The 10,030-nt window shown below is 40.6% G+C and overlaps 1 long non-coding RNA gene across 1 annotated transcript; it reads left to right on the forward strand.

The window, feature by feature from the left end:
• The first annotated feature begins 1,819 nt into the window (after window positions 1-1,819).
• On the forward strand, window positions 1,820-9,447 carry LOC134343566 (uncharacterized). Its single transcript, XR_010017267.1, has 3 exons — window positions 1,820-1,963; window positions 7,817-7,876; window positions 9,377-9,447. It is a non-coding gene; the product is annotated as an uncharacterized LOC134343566 (long non-coding RNA).
• The last annotated feature ends 583 nt before the right edge of the window (window positions 9,448-10,030 follow it).

Consider the following 10,030-nt stretch of genomic DNA (forward strand, 5'->3'; position numbering starts at 1 on the left):
CTGTCCCTGAGATGATTAAGAATGCTGGACTGGAGATAAATCAACCCAGATGTGACATCTTAAAGTGACAATTAGTGGAAGGTAGCGCAAAGTTAAGATGGCGCTAAACGGCGGCTCCTTTGCTTACATCTTCAGAAACAGCTCTATTTCCATCTTTAATACGTTTATTTTTCCCTTTCAGGATTCTTTTGAAGACCCTGACCTGGAGTTACACGCTGACTTTAGTTCTTTGTCGGGATAGGACCCACTCTCGGGGTTCCATAATGGGCCGTTGTTCGGCAGGCCAAGGGTTTGGCCTGAGAGTCCGGCTCCAATTCAGAAGTGTAAGATCTCGGGGCTCTGGAGGCGGGTGGATCGAGGGTCGGTGTCACGGAAGGAGATCCGTGTGTCATTGGGGGAGTCAGGATATCTACTGTGGGCCCGAAGACCTGAGATCTTCATGATCTTCGGGCACAGAACTCGGATAAAGCGACATAATGAACTTTTAACATTATAAACCAGCGAGTTGTTTGTTATGTCTCCCCGCTCACTGGTGAAAAACGGAGACACCTCCCTCTCCCTTATTAGGGAGAGAAAGAATCTGCGGTACTTCAAATGCCAGGTGTAATGCAAAGTCTTTGGGGTAACTGCAAGTCTGTGTCTTTGCTATTCTTTGCTCACACTGAGTGCTCGGTGGTGGTACAGATGCTTGTTTTTTTTTGCTGGTGAGGGGAGGGGGGATCGTTGCTCGCTGCTGCTTACGCGTGGGAGGGAGGGAAGCTGGGGGGGCCTTTGGGGTTCTTATGTTTAATTGTCATTCATTCTTTTGGGCACTCCTCTGTTTTTTGTGGATGTTTGCCAAGAAAAAGCACTTCAGGATGTATATTGTATACATTTCTCTGACATTAAATTTAACCTTTGAACCTTTGAAGATAGCGCCGAGCTATTTGTAGGGAGGAGAGAGAAAGATTTTTCCAAGTGAATTCCTATGAATGTGCTAAGTGGAATAATTGCACACTCTTGGTTAATAAAATAAAATCAAACGTGAGTATAAGTCACTCTGCTTTATCACACTCTTCGGCTGTGAGATCCATGAACCCCTGCGGAGCTACGTCCAATTCTCATTAGGTTAAACTTCAGATCTGCTATTGTAAGAAATTATTGACTGCTTCTGTAGTAGTGTGTCACTAGACTCTCACACTAATTGGCAACAATATCTGGAAGGATTTGTCTAAAGACCATAGAACCTCAGCCAGAACAATGCAGAAGTAGGCTTTTGGCCAGCAAAGTCTGTGCCAAATGTGATGTCAATTTAAACTGCATGTGGTCTATGTCTCTCCATCCCCTCTATGTTCATGTGCCTGTATAATTGCCTCTTAAATGCTGATGTCATATCTGCTTCCACCAACTCGTCTGGCAGTGCATCCCAGGCACCTATCACTCTCTGGAAACATTTGCCTTGTAAGTATCCTTTAAGCTGTTCCCATCTCCCATTAAAGCTATCTCCTCTCATATTTGACATTGCCATCCTGGGAAAAGGAGTCTGATTATCTATTCTGTTTCCATGTAGATCAATGTTTGTAAAATTATAATTTTAATATGCAGTGTTTGATCTGATTATGCATTAGCCTCTGACACTGCGGAGAAAACAATCCAGGTTTGTCCAGCCTCTCCTTACAGCTCACTGTAGATATCAATAGCACAGAGGTTGCACTCAAGTGGCAATGGATGACAGATTAATTAACACTTGGCTTTCAGCCTCTGGAAGCGAACATGCAGGCTACATGTTATCAAGACACTCATATCCTGGGAGCAAGCATAACACCAGTCATCCCGCTTCTTAGCGGAACTACACAGTATGATCTTAAACGGAGTGTCTCATAAAAAGTGAGAATCAAAAACATCGGGCAATTAAAAACTGAGAATTTAGACCGAACTGAAATTTGGAGCAGACAGCATAAAACCATAAGAAATAGAATCAGCAGTAAGTTATTCAGTTTCTTGTTCTTGCTTTGCTATTCAGTTAGGTAATGACTGGTCTTTTACATTTGATGATTCTGTATGCAGTCAGTGGAATGAGTTGCAGGGTAATGGGAACAAAATCGAAAAGGGTGATGAAGACAGGACTGAAGGTGTTATATTTGAATGCATGCTGTATATGAAATAATGTTGAAACTCTTGTAGCACAGTTAGAGATTGGCAGATATGAAATAGTGGGCATCAGTGAGTCATGGCTGAAAGAAGATTATATTTGGGAGTTTAACATCTGACGATGCACATTGTATCGAAAGCACAGGCAGGTAGACAGAAAAGGTGGTATTCAAAACTTCCCAGCTCTTCTTTTGACCTCTCCCTGCCCCCCCACCCGGTTTCACCTATCATCTTGTGTTCCTTCCTCCCCTACCCCCACTTTTTACTCAGACTCCTCATTTTTCCCCCCAGTCCTGATGAAGGGTCTCGGCCAGAAACATTGACTGTACTCTTCTTCATAGGTGCTACCTGGCCTGCTGAGTTCCTCCAGCATTTTGTGTATGTTTCAAGAATCACTAGATTCTGGCTTGATTCCAGAGGACAGGAAAATTGCAAATGCCACTTCATTCTTCAAGTGAGGCAGAAGAAAGGAATTTGTAGACCAGCTAGCTTGACCTCAATGGTTGGGAAGATGTTGGAGTCAATTTTTAAGGATGTGGTTTTGGGATACTTTGCGGCACATGATAAAATGAGCCTAAATCAGCACGGTTTCCTCAAAATGTTGCCTGATAAATCTTCTGGAATTCTTTGAGGAAATAACAAGCAGAATAGGCAAAAGAGAATTGGTGGATGTTGTGTACTTGGATTTTCAAAAGGCCTTTGACAAGATGGTACACATAAAGCTGCTTAGCATGATAAAAGCCCATGGTATTACAGGAAAGATACTAGCATGGATAAAACATTGGCTGACTAGCAAGAGGCAAAGAGTGGGAATAAAGAAAGCCTTTGCTGATTGGCTGCCAATGACTAGTGGTGATCCTTAGAGGTCAGTTTTGGGACTGCTTCTTTATATGCCGTATATCAATAACTTGGATGATGGAATTGTTGGCTTTCTGGCCAGGTTTGTGGATGATTCGAAGATAGGTGGAGGGGTAGGTAGTGTTGAGGAAGTAGGGAGGTTGCAGAAGGACTTGACAGATTAGGAGAGTGGGCAAAGAAGTGGCAGATGGAATATAGTGTTGTGAAGTGTATAGTCGTGCTCTTTGGTAGAAGGAATAAAAGCATAGACCACTTTCTAAACAGGGAGAAAATTCAAAAATCTGAGGTGCAAAGGGACTTGGGAGAGCTTGTGCAAGATTCCCTAAAGGTTAATTTGCAGGTTGAGTCAGTGGTGCAGAAGGCAAATGCTATGTTAGCATTCATTTTGAGAGGACTAGAATATAAAAACAAGTGTGTAATGCTGAGGCTTTATAAATCATAGAGTACTGTGAGCAGTTTTGGGCTCCTTATCTGTAAAAAGAATGTGCTGATATTGGAGAGGGTTCAAAGGAGGCTCATGAAAAATATTCCAAGATTGAAAGGCTTATCATTTGAGGTGTGTTTGGTGGATCTGAGCCTGCACTCACTGGAATTTAGAAGAAGGAGGGGAGATTTTATTGAATCCTATTGAATGTTGACAGGCCTAGACAGAGTGGATGTGGAGAGGATGTTCCCTATAGTGGGAGAGTCTGGGACCAGAAGACACAGCCTCAGAATAGAGGGATGTCCATTTAAAACAGAGATGAGGAGGAATTTCTTTAGCCAACTGGTGATGAATCTGTGGAATTTGAAGCCTCAGGCCGCTGTGGAGGCCAGGTCATTGAGTGAATTTAAGGCAGAGGCTTGTTCGATTTTTGATAAGTCAGTGTGTGAAAGGTTATGGGGAGAAGGCAGGGAGAATGGGGTTGAGAGGGAAATGGATCAACCATGATGAAATGGTGGAGCAGACTCAATGGGCCAAATGGCCTAATTCTGCTCCTATGTCTTGTGTCTTATGTCTTATTTCTTAATATCTATAAAAATTCTGTTTGTCCGTGGTGCAGATTTTTAAAATGGGTAAAGTATATTATCTTTTGCCTCTAGGACCTACAGTATATTGATTCATGGAAACTATCTACAGTGTGTATTTATAATATCCATAAATATTTATTTGTTTGTACATTATGTGGATGGATTGTGTATGTGAGATCTTCCTAGCTAGGGCAAAATTATCTCACCAGAACCTTGACAGTGTGATCCCCTACTCTGATTTGCCAATTTATTTGCTTTGTATTTTATTTTGCTTATTTGGTTGTATTCAACAGGCCTATAATTTTACAGTAGTCTAGTAATTGAACAGTGGAAGTCCAGGTCCAAAGATAGAGCATGAAACAGATGGCCAAATAGAATAGTAAGTCTGTAAATCTTGAAAGATTAATTGTCCATTGTCTTAGAATTTAGAATTTATTTAAAACTTACATCCATCCTGCAACATGAGGGAGTAAACATCTTTGTATAATGACTCCATTTCAATGTACAAACATGTGAATTTTAAAGTCTAATGGCATGTAGAATGAAGCTGTCCCAGAGCCTGCTGGTCCTGGTTTTAATGCTGCGGTAGCATTAGCCAGACGGAAGAAACTGAAACAGTTTATGGTTGGAGAGACTGGTGTCCCCAATGATTTTCTAGGCCTTCTTTCTGCACCTGCTGCTGTCAATGTCCTCAATGGAGGAAAGTTCACATCCACAGATGTGTGGGACTGTCCATTCCACTCTCTGCAGCGCCCAGCGATCAAGGTTGGTGCAGTTCCCATACTAGGTGGTGATACAGCCAGTCAGTATGCTCTCAATGATGCCGCTGTAGAGGGTCTTGAAGTTTTTGGGGCCCATGCTGAACTTCTTCAGTTGCCTGAGGTCGCCTGAGATTACTTTCAGCCTGTTCCATCTAGCCCCTAATACTTTAGTAATTATCAGTCAAGCTGAAGAACTTGATGTACAAGTCCAAAGATCTCTGAAAATGCAACAGCCATAGAAAGCATAGTGTGGAACACTTACAGAATGCTAGCCTTCATTACCCAGGGAGTAGGATATAAGAGCAGGGAAGCTATGGTACAGCTTTATAGAACATTGGTGAGGCTGTATCTTGAATGTTGTATGCAGTTTTGGTCGTCACAGGATAGAAAGGGCATGATTGCTCTGGAGACAATACAAGGAGATCTATTAGAACAACAGTTCCCAACCTAGGGTCCATGGACCCCTCGGTTAATGGTAGGGGTCCATGGCATAAAAAAGGTAGGAACCCCTGCACTAGAATGTTGCTAGGATGAAATGTCTTCATTGTGATGGGAGACTGATAGGCTAAGTTGTTTTCTTTGGGAAAAAGAAGGCTGAGGACTTGATAGAGGTATACCAAACTGAGGGTTGTAGGTAAGGTAGTGATAATTTTTTCGCCATTGCAGAGGTGTCTATAACTAGAGGGCTTACATTTAAGTTCAGGCATAAAAAGCTTGGAGGAGATAATTTTTTTTGTTTAAGGTGTGCCAAAGAGCCTTCTTCTGTTCTGTATAATTCCATTACTCCATCCCTCTTACACATCAACGAAGTTGTACAGCCACTTCTCTAGGAGCAGAAAACATGATCAAAACATTTTAAGAAACATTCAGACTGGACTGAAATAGTGCTAATTTGAGCCATTTAGTAAGCTATACAACTCCAATACCGGGCAGTTCTTGAACTTCCTTCTTCATATCTCAAAAATGTGACATTAATCTTATATTTAGAAGTTTAATGCCACATTACAATATGTCCCTCCAGCATTTTGTGTGCATTGCTCTGGATTTCCAGCATCTGCAGGACCTTTTGTGTTTATGTTTATAATGATGCAGGAGGAGGTATATCAGCCCTTCATGTTCTATTTGCATCCAGGGAAGCAATTATATTAACCCCATTCCCCACCTCTCATGCCCCGCAACCCACTATCTTTCACCAATTCCCTTTGATTTTTTAGTCATTCATCCACCCTCAGTAACATTAATCTACAACATCTTTATGATGTTGGAAGAAATCCACAGGGTCGCTGAGAGCCCATGCAAACTCTATACCATGGTCAAGCTTGAGAAAGGGTCCCTGGAGTCATGCAACCTTGCCGCCACCATAACAGATCACTCCTTCTTTAAAAATGAAGGCAACTGGAAGGCGGGATGGAGCAATGTCACTGAATATCACAATTCAACAAATGGTAAGCTTGTGAGATTGGAACTTAACTCCAGGCTAATCAAGCTTGCATCTGAATGGATCACAGCATATGGTTGAAAACTATTTGGATGAGAACCATAGGAAAAAAAAAGATGGCCACACACCCATTGCCACTTAATGATACTGCGAATGGTGTTCAGTGCACACATACAAACAAATCTAAAGAATGTATGAGCATCCCACAACCTACTCCAGCAAAAGAAGGAATAAATTTGACAATTGTTTGTAATGCTATGTTCCAGTTATTAAAAAGAGTTAGATTAAGCCGCAAATGCAGCTGCAGATAATGTCTACTTCCTTATTCAGCTGGCAGATAAAAGGGCTAATTTCAGTTCTATGAAATGAGACAGAAATAGCATGAAGCAGTAAGTAGATATGCTTATAATAGACTTATTAATATACAACATTTCTATTTACCACACATTAAGTCTGAAATTATTCAAGTTTAGTGTCTCATCAAGCGACAATGATAAGATTAGACAGTTTGTCAAAATCTATCAAGTCGCTATCAATGGCCAATGACAGGCCTGCCTCCTGATACATGTGAACTTTGTCTGAGTTCTGCTGAAGTTGCAGATAACAGTGAAGACTTTCTGAGTTATTTCTAAGGAAATTTGGTGGAAAATGAGGTACAAGAACTACATTACAAAATGAGACAATCTATAATTCTGTCAGAAACCTAAGGACAAAACCCAACAATCCCAAATTAAAGGTGGAACAGTATGACCATTTGAATTATTTTTTTGCAACAACACAACTGGCAGCTTGATCAATTTATTTAATGTGATAAAAGTTTCCTGAATTGGAAAAGTTGTATATGATTGTTGTAACCAGACCAGTGATCTAAAATGTACATCTAATCTGGAAATTGAATAACACTAATTTTATTCTTAATCAAGTCAAGGGCACTGAAGAGTTTGCTTGTTAAAAAAATAAACTACATTTTTAGAAAAATGCATCTTAATTCAGGGCCTTGGCTCAAAATGGAGAAAATAGAGATGACCGAGAAAGAAGACTTTTAACTGTAAGATGAATCCACAATATTTGATTCACTCTTCCTTCAGTTAGTCCTGACGAAGGGTCTCGGCCTGAAATGTCGACTGCGCCTCTTCCTATAGATGCTGCTTGGCCTGCTGCGTTCACCAGCAATTTTGATGTATGTTCCACAATATTTGATGTCATTATAACCAGAAACCTAAATTTACACCATGGGAGTCTTGAAGATAGGTAGATGCAGCTCTCACTGGAGTCCTACAAGACCTGTTCTCTGGTGTGGAATACAAACTAACCTCCTAATTGGCCAGGGGTAATGGTGTGAAATGCTTAATATTGTTTCAGCCTCCAATTACACCTTTTCATGTCCCTTCACTTCATTATTTTATAGATTCACCCAAAATCAATATTGTCCCATTATTCCAAGTAAGCTTTAGATTGTGAGTATTGTTGCCCTTGTATTTACGTGAGATGCAACAGATACAAAAGAAACCTCTAGTGTCTGCATATCTTGTCCATTAGTTGGTTTAAGACAGTGCTTCATCTTGTTCCAAAAGAATATGTCCTGAGGCGTTCATTCTTCTGTCTCTTTTGTTTTCAGGGTCTTTCAGTTGTTGATGAGTTCTTTCTAACTGTCACCTTTATCCACACATCCGATAAGGTAACTATCGTTTCATACACTTCACTTAGCGTAGCTCCACAGTTACATTAATGAGTGGCATTTTCCCAGTGTGGCATTGTGTTTCTGCTTGTCTGCAAGATATTTTCAGATGCTTGTTTCTATATCCAACTACGGTTTGTCTTCTAAATAGCACCTGCAGCCATTTGAGTGCTACAGCTATTTTGAGTATTCCCCTCCAATTGAAATACCAGCAGGTAGATTCAGCATTATGTTCTTGCTCCAACATCATAGAAGATGGATAATCACTCTAATGTAATCTACTTGTCAGAAAGGTTCACAATGTAAAATGCCTCCTATTTAACAACTAAGTACTTTTTATTGCACGTTTATATTAAAAAGCTCTCAAATTTTCTTTCTTCCTTTCGTCTCCTGAAGGGACTGTCTCCTTGTTTGTGGTATGGCTCCAGGGGTACCAATCATTGTCTGGTACGCCACTCAAATAATGGCCATCACTCTTGTCTGAACTCTGACAGTGTTAGTATCACATCCATCCTTACTTGCTGTCCAAAGATTTGGGCAGCTATCACTGGATAATGATCTGAACCAAGCAAGCTGATCAAATTAATAACATGATCAGCTGACAGATTATTGCACAGGAAGCACCAGTCTGAGTTGCACAAGTCTTTTAAACTATTTTAAAGAGAGAAGAATCAATTATATAGTACTTCAGACTTTTATTTTCACTGACCTTATTCAGAAAGCTGAATGAAGTAGCCTTGATCTGTCTAATAAAGCAATAAAGCTATGGCACTGCATTCTAGATTTATGATATGATCAATGTCCCAATGCATTGTAACACATTCACGCACAGCCACCTCCCAAATCAGAATGAGAGACATTTTATTCTGAAAACTCAGAGCTCTGCTAATATTTTTGAGTATAAAAATAATTAATAATAATACTTTTAGTAAGCTTATTAGATTTTGGCAGATAAAAAAATACTTGGGAGTCTGTTTTGAGTGCCAATAATTTTGACATTGACGTACAGATGAGAGAAAATGTTTGCATTTCATGTTAAATCTTCTGTCGTGCTGTTGTCACAGTGAATTGTACAAACTATTTAATGCAGTATATTAATGCCAGGTAAAGTAACTTTTAGTGAGTGGATGCAGTCTCCCGTTGGTAGGCATTTTACTATTCTAAGTGTCATACCTTTCCAAAAGCGTATTTATTCCATTAAAATCCCAGCAACAGAGAAAGGAAGGCACCAAAATTGGTTCCTGTTCTCTGCTGATAGAGTCATACTTTAAGTCAGGTTGTAATGTAGGATGGTGTTTTTCAGTGTCGGCAGCCCTGGCATAGAGATTAGAACACTGGCCTGATAGTAAACGCTGTTCAGCAACATCATCTGAAGAGATGTACTGCTGAAGCTGTGGGAGGACAGAATTTTGATGTTAAAATAGGTTAAAGATAAAGGAAATATCCACTTAGGTGACTTCTTACAAATAGTTTAATAATTGTATAATTATATTTCAATAGGAAGTTATCAGTGTTCGGAGTAAAAGAAGGTGGAAAATCAGAAAGAGATAATAATGAATATGCAGAGTCACACACACACAATGCTGCAGAAACTCAGCAGGTAGGAGAGTGTCTATGGAAATGATGTTTCAGGCCGAGACTCTTCATCAGGACGGGAAAGCAAGGCGGAAGATGCCAGAATAAAAAGGTTGGGAGAGGGGAAGGAGAACACGTTAGAAGGTGATAGGTGAAGCCAGGTGGGTGGGGGAGAAGGATGAACTAAGAAGTTGGGAAGTGATAGGTGGAAAAGGCAAAGGGTTGGAGAAGAAGGAATTTGGTAGGAGAGGAGAGTGGACCATGGGAGACAGGGAAGGAGGAGGAGCACCAGGATGAGGTGACAGGCAGATTAGCAGAAGTAAGAGGTCAGAGTGGGGACTAGAAGAAGAGGGAAGGGGAGGGCACAAATTACCGGAAGGATAAACCAATGTTCATGCCAGCAGGTTGGAGACTACCCAAACAAAATTTGAAGTGTTGCTCCTTCAACCTGAGAGTGCCCTCATCATGAGAGAGGCCAAGGACTGTTGTTTTGGAACAGGAATGGGGAATGGAATTGAAATAGTTGCACACTTTTTGTGGATGGATCAGTGGTCCCCTAATTTACGTATAGTCTCACCA

The sequence above is a fragment of the Mobula hypostoma genome, chromosome 3 (genome assembly GCF_963921235.1).
Source record: "Mobula hypostoma chromosome 3, sMobHyp1.1, whole genome shotgun sequence".
In the NCBI taxonomy this organism is placed as follows: Eukaryota; Metazoa; Chordata; class Chondrichthyes; order Myliobatiformes; family Myliobatidae; genus Mobula; species Mobula hypostoma.